Here is a 12,802-nt window from a genome sequence, read left to right as displayed (position 1 = left end):
ACTGATACGATTTGAATTTCTCAAAAAATGTATACAAGCAGAGAAATGCAGTTTGAAAATATCAATAATTTATAACAAAGTTTTTTTAAATATGTGAATTGATTACCTTATAGATATCCATATAGAGAAAATACTAATACCTAGACACCGGTGGCTTTAACAAGATACTAACAGTATAGAAGTAGAAAGGATTTTTGTACAAGTGGAGATAAGTACATTCACTTTTGGAGGAGAAATTATAGCTTAGTGTTAATAAGTATCCATTTGAATTAAATGGCGTTGTCTGACCTCAATTGCAGGATATGTTACTGTTATCAAACAAGATAAAATCATAAAGAGAAAAAACAACAACAGGGTGCTCATTTGTATATCTATGGGCAACAATAAATAAAACCTTATGTTAACCTTAATTACACCCCTGAATTTGTGTAAGGCATCCGTGGGACTTTAAAATCACCACCATTACTCCAAACTAGTGATTATATAATTGAATTTATACGAGGTCAACAGATTGGGAGAATAAACTTGGAAACTCGAGGCAGATTATAAACCACCACCACCTTTAGAATCCTTAATATGGCTAGAAAATGTATTTTCACTTATTGAATCTAAATTAAACTATAACTAGCTTAAATTTTGATAAATTGGAAGATCACTTAGCGTCAGTACTCCGAAGCTCAAAACATTTAACGAGGATAAGTGATAAAAATCTGCCGAGTTAGTAAAATATGAAGTCAATTTGAGTATTTTTTTTTAGATTTTGAAATCGATTTCTTTATACGTTGAGTCGAAAAGTAATTTACCCTAGTGGTGCCTAACTGGGTTGTAAATTGGTCGAGTCGTCACAAAACTACCCCAAAATAACTTTTTTATTTACAATTCTAATTAAATACGTGGTACGTCAAAATAAAAGCAATCTGTTTCAAAAATAAAGATTAATAGAATATCTTTATTTATTTTTTTACTTCATATACATACATACAGTTCAATATTTTCACATTTGAGTCAATTATAAGATTTGTTTTCAAATTGATAGGAAAAATTAAAATGACTAAGATTCTTGGCTGTTTTTGAATACTTCAATCGGCTCCTAATTGGCATTTATAAAAAATCTATCAATTCCTTTTTTTTTATATATGAAAAACAATTTTGGTCGATTTAAGTGCAGAATGTAACACACCAAAAGGGTTCATAACAACAACTGTAAGTAGGAATGAACGACTATTTGTGTAAAACAACTAAAGTAATACAAACTTAATCAAAAAAATATATATACTTACTTTTGTGCTGATGGGCCACATATGTACAATATACATATAAAATACTGAAAATAATAATAATGATAATTTTATAACCTGATTAAGGGTCAATTGCTGTATGACATAACTACAAGAACTCAATCTGTACAAAGTAAATACACTTTTATCTAATCATCTTATATATGAACCAAAAAGAAAAAGCTGTGTACTAATTCGAAGTTATATTTCGTAAATCATTAAATAATTTAAAACAGTTTTTATTGAAATAAATGTTTTAATCAACATTAAATGTCTATAATAAATTTTGTATTTACTTCAAAAACACTCATAAACTAATAACAATTTATTTCTTACATTTATGTTTTTTTGACAAATAGTATGTACTGAGTAGGGAGCAAGATCATCCCGCAGCATGACTAAATTATGAAAATCGCAATTTTATTTAATTAAAAAAGCACAACTCAAAACCGATTCGTAATATGTTTAAATAAAAAATTTAGCTATATATTTTATCCAATATGTTTTCTTCCTTCAGAAGCAATAATATCTTCCACATGTCATTGAACAGTTTTGTAGCTCTTGACTATGAAGGCTGTTTCTACGTACACCACTGTCATGATTGCATGAATCCAAATTTGGATGAGAGCTGCTACAGAAATTGTTCTCCAAAAACTGCATAGTCTAGGGGCTTGAAGTCAGGGATGGAGTAGGGGCACATGGAGGTAGGCCATAAGTCAGCCACCTAGTTGCTCCAGAAGTTTTGGTTCTTCTTGGCTTTATGGAGTTATAATGGACTTTAAGATGTTGTAAGGAGTCTGTATGGAAATGCCAACGGTCGCTGTACCCAGCTGACGCCAGTGTCTTTTTTCTTGTGAATCCAGGATGTTTAGTCTACCAGACATGGGATTCAAATAACCATTGTAAAATGGAAAATAACTCAAAAAAGGTGAAACAATATCTTATTTGATATCCGTGAGTTAAAACTTGGATTATATTTTAGTATTTATATTTTCCCATTGTTTTAATCATTTATTAAATAAGCTCATCTATTTAATATTTTTTTTTATTAAAATTTAGATATAAATAAATTTTTATTGATTATAATAAATCAATAATTTAGTGCAATCTTTCCTATTTTCTTAATACTTAAAAATAATACTCTATTCCTACTTACAAATATATTTTTTACATTCATTACGTGTACATTTTGCTTCAACTCATGGACAAAAAGGAATTATTTTTACTTGTATATAGCTGAGAAAAATGGTTCCTCTGACGTTCATTGAATAATAATTAAATATCATCTCAAATATACGATGAATCTTCAAGTTTGACAATCTTCTTTTATTTACAATTTCCACCTCTTTTATGACACTTAATTTTTTTTTGGATTATGGATGTAGACAACGCAAGAATTTATGCATCGACGATTACTTTTTAATATTGAGTACGAATTTGCTATTATATCATAACTTTCGAATCCTTCTTTGGTCTGGTTATGAGATATGATTACTTCTGATATATTGTTTTAAACATATTCTTTAACTCTAACAAAAAATATGAGTATGTTAAAAATTATACAATCCTATAATATGAAGTTAATATGTACCTTAGAAAAAATAAGTTGTAACATATTTGGTCCCTTCAACATTAAACAAAGGTTATGTTCGTCACAACCGAACGTATACTGTAATATTTAATATACTGTTCTTCGATTTTATAAAAGACAAAATATGTATTTTCACTTAATTCACAATATTGTAAAATGTATAAAATCCCTAATCAAAATAATATTTGCAGTTATGACTCTCTGATGGTCTTATTCAATCCATACTGTAATCAGTATATATTACAAAAATATCCTGACACGAACTTTCGCTAAAAGAATATCACCCTACAGAACTTCTTTTATATTTCAACTATAGAATTTGTCATTCATCATAGTTGTTACAACATGTTATGTCCAATGTCAGGGGTATTTAACTAAAATATTAGTGACATTCACTAAACCTCCTTTCAAAATAACAAAATTTACGAATAAATCCTAACCTAAACATTATCAAGAAAAAAAAAAAGTATTGAATATTATCTAATTAAATGTTTCAAGAGCATACTGAAAAGTATTGACGATAAAATGTCGATTGAAAGGAAAAAATGCATTTATATAAATATAAGGATGTGGAAAATCCAAGTTCACTATTTCAGGGTTAAAATAATGATCCATTTTACAACACTATAGTAAAAAATTGTATTAAAAATCAAGAAATTTTGCAATATGATGTCAATTGGGTTTTACTTTTGGACGTTTTGCCGTTTGGTTGTGATATGTTTAAAATATTAAAATTAAAAAAAACATTTTTCTGTTAAAAAGTTTTACAGTTTTTAAATATTAAACATTCACGATATTCAGTAAAGCTTGGATATCTCCAATAAATTGTTAACAAAATTTAGATAGGAATAATGAATGCCAAAAATATAACTAGAAGGTACTAGAAAAGAAAGAGGAAAAAAAAAAAAAAAGCACCAAATAAATCATTTAAATAACATTTTATCAAACCCTGTTTTTCCTTTTCTTTTTTAAGTCTCATTTTCATACAATGTAATCCCTTTTTAATGAATGAAAATCCAAAATAATTAATGACAATTTCTTTTTTTTTTTCATACTAAAGTATAAACATATTGGTAGGTTACTACGTTGATTATTCTTATAAAATCATTTTTCTTGTTTTTAAATAGTAAAATTAGATAAAACACTTATAAAACTTTTTGTTCAATCAAATAATCAAATATTGATATGATATTTGTACTGCGTCAGCATACAAGCAATCTGGTAAAAAATACAGAAAAACATCCCAATTTTTGTTTTACTTCGTAAATAGAACTCGGTCTGTGAGCATTTTTTTTCAGTCTAAACATAAAAATAACTCATGTCTTATATATAATATGATTGATCAAAAACATACTATTATGAAAAAAATGATGTTTTAAAGATTTTTTTGAGCTTTGATTCATTGAGAATTTATAAAACAATATTTTTTATAATATTTTATGTGAACAAACAATTGATGTTAGTTGGATCAATACAAATAGCTTAAGTAATTAAACTTACAAACCGTTTATAAATTCAAATACTCTGAATGCTATTTGATTTTGACGATATCATACCACACAACTTTGACTTTTTTTTTTTGTGGTTCATAAAATTAATAATGAAAATATAAAAGCAAATGCACCAAAGAAAATTCTCACAATATCTCATAATGAAACCCTCGTCGTTATATTGTTAAAGTCAGTTCTTATCTTTTCAGGATGTTTTGATAGTTTAAAAATATATTGATTTTTTTATAAATGTCATAGTTTTTATACACTCCAACAAAAAAAAACTTATTATGATGACCATTACCAAAAAATCTTAACAATATATTTCTAAATAAATGTATGTGTATTAATAAAACATTTCAAAATGTTTTATCCATATACTTTTAAAATATTTTTGTTTCACATAGTATTTATTACCTTGCAAATATGAACATCATATACATATTCAATGGTAATGAATTCAATATGGTTTTATATTTCTGATTAAACAAATAGATATTATTTAATTTAAAATATAATACAGACTTATTTAAATTTTTATAAGCCTATTTAATATTTTTCAAACTCTAAATACATTTATAATTTGTTAAGAGGTTTAGTGGCGTTCTTTTTCTTTCGTTCCTTTTTCTAAATAAAAATTCAACGTTCAAGATAAATTATTTTCTATACGTACAAATTTGTTCTCAAAATGTCGATCAGAAGGAACAAACAATGAATATTGATAAAAACTTTTAAAGCTGTCAGGAAAAAGTAGATTTAGAAAAATGTAGATAAATCAATTATTTATGTTGAGGAAAATAAAAAAAGGGTTTAATTAATAAAATATACACGATTTTATTTAATTTTGCTTTTCTCACCAAGGATTTATTAAATATTGAATAATAAAAGCATACACATCAACTGTTTTTTTTCTTTTGTAATCGCCAATCCGCGTATTTTCTCTTTAAAAAAAAACCATCTGTGCTTGTTCTATACCACACAAGATTTTATTAAAAATTTTATTCCTGCTATGAGAAGTAGGAATGAACTATTTGAAATAGAAATTGAAATTATGCTTATTTAAATGAAATGAATTGAATATCAACAAAATATTTCAATGGTAACTTTATACTGTCAATTCAATAAGTACTTTTAAATGTAAAAATATTAGGAAATGACTCAATCGTATATTTAAATATGTTTGTATAAAAGGAAAAATAGGGATTAAAATGGTTGACGGAACGTCAAAAAAGGTTAAACTTTCTATTAAATTTTTTTTATTAATCTGCACGTATCATTTTGAAACATGAGACTTTGTTTCTTGATAAAAGCAATTTGATACTTTTTAGGCTTCAAAACTTCATGTATACCTATATATTTGTTATAGTATATATATGTATATAATCAATTGATCATTAAACAGAAGAGAATATATAAAAAGTTAAATATAACTTTCTAATTTTACAAATGTATCAAGCCCTCAAAAAAGATATAAAACGAAAGCACACTTATTTCCTTTTAAAGGTGTTATGTGGGGGATGTCTTTTATTTTTTTATATGTTTACCAAAAATATACTTATTGAGTAAAGTAGCTTAGTGAACAACATGTGATAACAATTAGTCTCCTGAATTCTATGGGCGTACAATCCCTCCCAAAAAAAGATATATTTATAATCATTATTGAAGTAAATCATGTGTTTATTTTAGCTGGGCCGTTTTTTTAGCAATTGGTAATCTGAAGATACGAATTTTCTTTACCTTAGATGTAGTTATGATTATTTGAACTTCCTTTCCTACTAAATTCAGTTATATTCAAAACCTGAATTATCATTCATGCAGCCACATAAAAATACTAAAAGTAACCTTGAGGATTTGTTGTATAGTTATAATTTTAAGTCCTAATTGGACTCAAAGTGGAATGGAGGATTGATATCGAAGTAATTCGTGCAAATGTCCTTGTTTTTTTCTTCTTGCTTTGCTTTTCGTGCTTGTGGCTAAACTAATGAAATGTCATGACAGCTAAGTTGTTCTTTTTGAAAACATTGTTCAGTTCGTCAGGGTTACCACGTATACTTTCGGTTTCTTCTGTTTATCCTGACCAAAATGCAAACAAAAAAAAAAAAAAGATGCAAAGGTTCATGTTAATAAGTGATGAAAATTGTATGTATCGAAGATGAATGAAAATATTTTCTCTCATTGTGTCTCTATTTTGATTACTATTAGCATCAAATACGAAAAATAAATAATCGTTTTATTTGACTTATATTAAAATGTATTATTTAACATATATTTCGATAATAATGCTACATTGGAATAATCTACAAATTTAGCATGTACTCGTACTTTTAATACATATATATCTTCTTATTTGATATATATCTTTCTATATAAACATTTGTAAGCATATGTATCAGAGTTTAGATAAGTGAATAAAAATATTTGATCAATCTTTTACTCATCCGCTAAGGAGGAAATATCCTGATTTCTGATATCTGATTTTTATAAAGTGTCTTAAATATATAGTGAATAACTTGATAAGCTATGATGCATAGCGTTAAATATATTATTTGTTTGTTGTATTTAAGTTAGCTGACTAAAGATTGTATTTCTTTTGTTAAACCGTTATTATTATTATTATTTACAGAGATTCAAATAATATGAAACGATAGTATATTCAAAATTAATGTGGATAATGTTTGGAAGAGGAACATCTAAGTAGTACTGATTTTATATCTCATATGTGCTTGTAGCTATAAGAATTTTGTATATTAAAGAATGTTTTTTTTTATATCTAATTTTAGGTAGATACTACATTTCTTTTGAGACTTAAGTGTTGATCTAATTCATATTTAGGTAGCTTTTGAATATTTTTATTACCACGGGTAAAACATATGTATGTAAATAGCTGTAAATTCAAAAGCAAAATCCAGTTTGAAAAAACACAAAAATAAAACAATAGCGTTATAAAATTAAAAATTTGAAGAATTTTTGAATGTGCCACTAGTCAATGAATCCTTTCTAACAAGAGGAATGATTATGGTTCTTTGACTCCTTTGTCTATATAATCACTACTCCTTCTATTTTTTCCTTTATTTTATTTCATCAAATCTTTAGATAATATTCACTTACGTCATAAACTACATCATAACTAAAGGAGACGTCCTCTTGAGGAGTCAAAGTTGATATTTTTATAACATAAAGTTAATAAATTTACAATCAATCTTGATTAATATCTAGTTAATGGCTTTCAAAATATAAAAAGACTCCATGCATTTATTGAAGGCTATTTGATACTACTAATGTAAAAGATATAGTAGATAGAGGTAAAAATTGGATTTGTAATTCTTGCTTTATTTCAATGCCTTAAAAAAGTTTTACATTCATTTATTCTAACCCGAGTATGTTCCAATCTTTTTTTTAAATTCTTCCCAACAAAAATCCAACTTCATAATACCCTTTTCTTAGAGCCATCGTTCTTATTGGCAAAAAACTTGAACAGCGTATTTTCAAATGCCTCTATTGAAGCAAAATTTGTACCTCCAAGTGTATCGGCCATAGATAGAAATATCTAGTAATTATTTTGTTCCAGGTCTGGACAGTAGGGAGGATCCATAAAAACTTTCCATTCGAGCTCCCAGAGGCTCTGTTGTGTCACCAAGTATGTGTGCGGCCTGGTGTTGTCTTTATGATGGCTTATTGTATCCTGTTAACCTATGGTTACCTTTTCTGTTCCATTATTTTCCCTTTCAGGTAGTAAAACTGTAAAATATGGTGAATTTCTTCCTTTGACGCCTTTGTTCTTGGCGCATGATAATTCAAAACTGAACTTTTGTACTATAGACTCACATCTTTACGATGCTTATTGTAAGATTCTATGTGAGCATTAATGAACCAGATATACTGAGTTAAAATTATGGATGAAAAATTCTCCAATATTTTTTCTTAGACCCATAATATACCAAAAATCCATAAAAATGGCTAAATTTTTAGTTTTTTTAGATCAACATACGAGTAGGGAAGAGGAAAGAAGGATAATTAGAGAAAGGTTGTTTTATTCTTTACAATATAATAGTTAATTTTTATCTACTACACATAAATAATGATGTCATTGCGTGTAAATGCTCTACATTTAGCCGAAATACAGCAGAAAAGACTAAGATAATGTTCCAACTTATAACAGGAAAATCATAACTCGCCGCATCTATCATGCAATAAAAATCTCCTCGAGCCGAATTAGTCAGAAACAAAAATATATACAGCAAATTAACCAGCAGGGAAAATGTTTGCTGCAACATTATCAGTCACGCTTTTTTTTGTGGGGAATTTATTAAGCTTTTTGAAAGTTTCAAATAGTTCTTTATAAAATTTGAATTCTGCAGAATAAATATTCCAAGAGTACATAACTATTATTATATTTAAAAAAAAAAGAAGGACCATTATTTATTTGACTTTTTGTCATTTCTCCCGGAAAAACTTTCTTCTCTCTTCATCCATTAGAGAGAAAACACTGCATTGTCATGTTTTTTTACTTATCCATTTACACAGAAAGAAATCATATTATCCTTCTTTCTTTTTTGCCCCAACTCAATTAGTTTTTTGATAAGGAAAACAGATGATTTTTTTGTTTTTAAGAATTAATATATTATGAGATAGAAAATACATATACTGTATACTATAAAAGATATTAATTCATCAAAGATTTAATTTGAGCGTAATTATGATTTTTTCGTATTGTTTATGTTTTAGAAGAAAAAACCTTCTTACCTTGTTGACCAAATAAGATTACTTTTTTTACTATTGATATAACAATAGCAAATAATATTGGGTCTCATAAATCTTCTTAAAAGATGAAAGATGTATTTTGAGAACAGCTTAAAATTACAATTGGATTCCATATTGTTTTAAAGATAGTATTTGTGTTGAGAGCAGAGCTGCAGAGATGTTGTATAAAATGTCCAATTCCAACTTCAACTCAAGTATTTTAAATGCCATCAACTCCGACTCAAACATCAATTTTACAATAATATATTTTTTAGCTTATATAGGTACTATTGATAATTTGAGTTTAGAGATTATGTCAATGCCGGGTACTACCGTTGATTTAATATAAATTGCTCCATTTAGACTTACTTTACTAATGTTTTTGATGGAGAAAAAACTTACTTCAATAATATAGAAGGTAACTCATCGGTGTTACTTATTATTTTTTTATCATCGGATTGAAATTTAATTTATTGATTAAATGTGTTATATATTAAATGTATATGTATTGAGTCATCATAAAAACAAACTTGAACTAAAATAAAGAAAAAGAGAAAATCCTAATTTATGTTTTACTTCTTAATTGTAAATAGCCCAATAATCCATATTCATAATTAAGTTAATTATGGCCTCTGTTTTTTAATTTGTGTGATAAGTTACGATACCCAAACAATTTATCTATAGTTTAGAAACTTTATTATAATAAAATCTATAGATTTCTCATTCTTTTATTGTAGTAATCCAGTTTGGCTAACTGAAGTGTAATTTTTGACTCATGTAAAATTTTGTAAAGAATAATTTGGATATAGAATTAGACAATAATTGGTCAAAGAATAAAAATGAAATGCACACTCAATTTTGAGAAAAATCAATTTAATTTCCTTGTGGTTGAACGTGTCCAAATTTTTAATTAAAGAAATTAATTATTATGGACTCTATTTACCCAACGTTCACAATATGTGCACAACTTATTGAATGCTAATCACTATGTGGTTTCATATACATTATTTTTTATGTGCTTTATTTCACAAAAATAAATATCAAATAACATACATAATATCATGAAGAAACAAATTAAGAGGGATTACCAAAATATAAAAAAAACATATATTAACATTCTATGTAGTTCATTTTTTTTAAAGGACAATTAAACAAAAAAATAAATGTTCCATTCCTTTCAGATATGCATAAAATGATATGTCAGCACACAAATAATTTTCAACAGGAGTATGGAAAAAAAAAATAACTATTTCGATTTTTAATTAATATAATTCATACAGATTAATATTTCATTAACATGGTTTGGTTCAATAATAAGCCTTACACTCAAATTTGTGGGATGATTTAGGAAAAAAATAAATTCTGACTCTAATTTAAAACCTGTATTAGGAAATTTATATTTTTTTCATATGACTTTTTCAAATTCTATCAATTTTCATTGTTTAGTTGTGGCAATCATTTTTGGCTCCTTAAGAAAAAAATAGACTGCCAACAAACGATTTATAAAAAAAATGGATCATAGAAATTGACAATGATTGGTCGATACATACAACTGTGAATCATACTTCATTTGAGAAAAATCATTACTCTTTATTTTCCTGTTGACGGTTGTCATATCCTCATTTTTCTTGTGTCTGTTATTTTCCCTAGGTACATTTTGCCTTAAATTAATTCACCTAAAAATATTTTGGCTCAATATTAGATTGAAACGTTGTTAATATTTTTGATGGATGGTTTTTTTTTTGAATTTATTAATCAAAATATGTAATGTTTATTCCTATAAAACGCATTACATTGTTGTTTTTTGGTACGATAATGATATATGTAATTATCTCTTATGTCAATCCATGAGTATTTTCTTACATGAATAATCTATCCTATCTTATTATAATTGATTGATAACAGAGAATTGACTAGCACTTCTTCTAGTCGAATAATTGTTGTGTTATTTATGTCTTTTTATACAAATTTAACTACTTCTTTTTTTTTTGGTTTGAATTAGATAGATAAATTTTGAAATTATCTGTGAATAGAAATTTTGAGGCATAATTCCATCATTTTTATCACAGAGAAAAAAAACATTTAATACATATTATTATAATAAATATTTCATAGTTTGATTATAGCTTTGAGTGTGAGGGTCGAAAAGTTTATCTACTGCTTTGGAGAAGTTAACCAGTTCCACCATGTTAATACTTATTACTCCATTCCATTGCAGAATGCCTTATTCATGGAATTTTGAAATATACTGATTTAAGTATGCTATCAACTCAAATTATGATCAAAAATTAAAATTATCCAGTATATACAATGTTTTTTGAAGATTCTTTTTTTTTTTAAATGACCCACCGGTGGGTCACCTCACTCACAACGTGTTACAAAATTCACAAGGGACATCAATTTGAACATAAAATATACAATGAAGACAAATACGCCTCATTTATGGCAAAATATTCTAAGCAAAATAGTTTAAGACTAAAGTACCTAGTTCCAGTAATCTCTTCATTTTATTTCTTTAGTATTTTATTCCTTTATTATGTAATTGCCCGGGATGTGAAAATTGTTGAAATTTTTGTGAGTGTACACTGCGAAGAAAAAGTTTCGAAAAAAATGGAATTTCACTTATTTTTCTAATTACCTATGATTTTACCATCAGGTAACACAGTAATTAGATTATTAAAAAATTAAAAATAGAAAAATTAAGATTTAACATGAGTAAAAATATTTATTAGTAAAAAATCAAAGTGTTTTTTTTTTAAATTTTAGCTTGGTAAGAAAATTCTCCCTTTGCTGCTATAGCTACTTAACAGACTTTTAGCCTTCTTGCTTTTTTTAAAGATTGGCAGGTGTGATATCATACCAAGCATTCTTCAAAATGTTCCACAATTCATTCTTATTTGTGGGGCACTCTTTCCTAAATTTTATGTCTAGGTGCTGCCACAATAGCTCTATGGGGTTCAAATCCAGAGATTGAGCTAGCCATTGAATAATATATAAGTTTTGATACGCTTCGTTATTTTCCAATAAGTTTTTACAGAGCTTGGATGTATTTTTTGGGACGTTGGCTGGTTGAAAAAAGGCGTAGAACATTTTGAAGAATGCATTATACTTTTAAAAAATTTAATCATGAATAAGAAAAAAAAAGAAATTTTTTAACCTGTCTATAAAAAATACAAACAATAATATCAATCACCCATTCAAAAACTATAAAACTTGGTAAATAACAAGAAACTTGTCAATTTCTAACTATATTTTAAATTAATGATTGACAAACAAAGTTTTAATGAATTATTGTAAAAAAAAAACTTTTTAAAATGATAAATAAAGAGCATACTTATAGTTGTAAATTCTAATCATTTACTGGCTTGTAAAATACTTTCCAACCAATTAACACATAATCTTTTTCATTCTTTTGCAAACAAACAAATTTTGATCAAATTTGACTGTTTTATTTGAATATACAAATAATGCTAAAAGCATGTAAAACTACTTTTGATTTTGATATAAATTAGCAAAAATGAATTTTATGTATGTTAGTATTGATATAAAAAATATCACCCCCCTGTTCTCAATCCATGTAAATGTCCAGCAGATTATTTACAGAGTATTTCTATTAATGTCAAAAATAAGCTCAATTTTCAAACATGCTACATAAGTGACTTTAAGGCATTTAAATAGCTATTTCTGGATATCAAAACTGGCCA

General features: G+C 26.5%; 1 protein-coding gene across 18 annotated transcripts in view; it reads right to left on the bottom strand.

The window, feature by feature from the left end:
* Nucleotides 1-12,802, bottom strand: part of LOC121124502 (uncharacterized) — a 156,068-nt gene that overhangs the window by 109,218 nt on the left and 34,048 nt on the right. For 6 of the 18 annotated variants that reach the window (XR_011781724.1, XR_011781727.1, XR_011781723.1 and 3 more), the window contains one exon: nucleotides 1,281-1,324. The exons of the other annotated variants lie outside the window; for them this stretch is intronic. The gene's annotated coding sequence lies outside the window, so the exon portion shown is untranslated. The remainder of the gene's footprint in view (nucleotides 1-1,280; nucleotides 1,325-12,802) is intronic. 18 annotated transcript variants of the gene reach the window in all.

This window comes from Lepeophtheirus salmonis, chromosome 9, assembly GCF_016086655.4.
Source record: "Lepeophtheirus salmonis chromosome 9, UVic_Lsal_1.4, whole genome shotgun sequence".
Taxonomy (NCBI): Eukaryota; Metazoa; Arthropoda; class Copepoda; order Siphonostomatoida; family Caligidae; genus Lepeophtheirus; species Lepeophtheirus salmonis.
The sequence above is the reverse complement of the archived record's forward strand: the minus strand, read 5'-3'. Positions and strand labels throughout refer to the sequence as shown.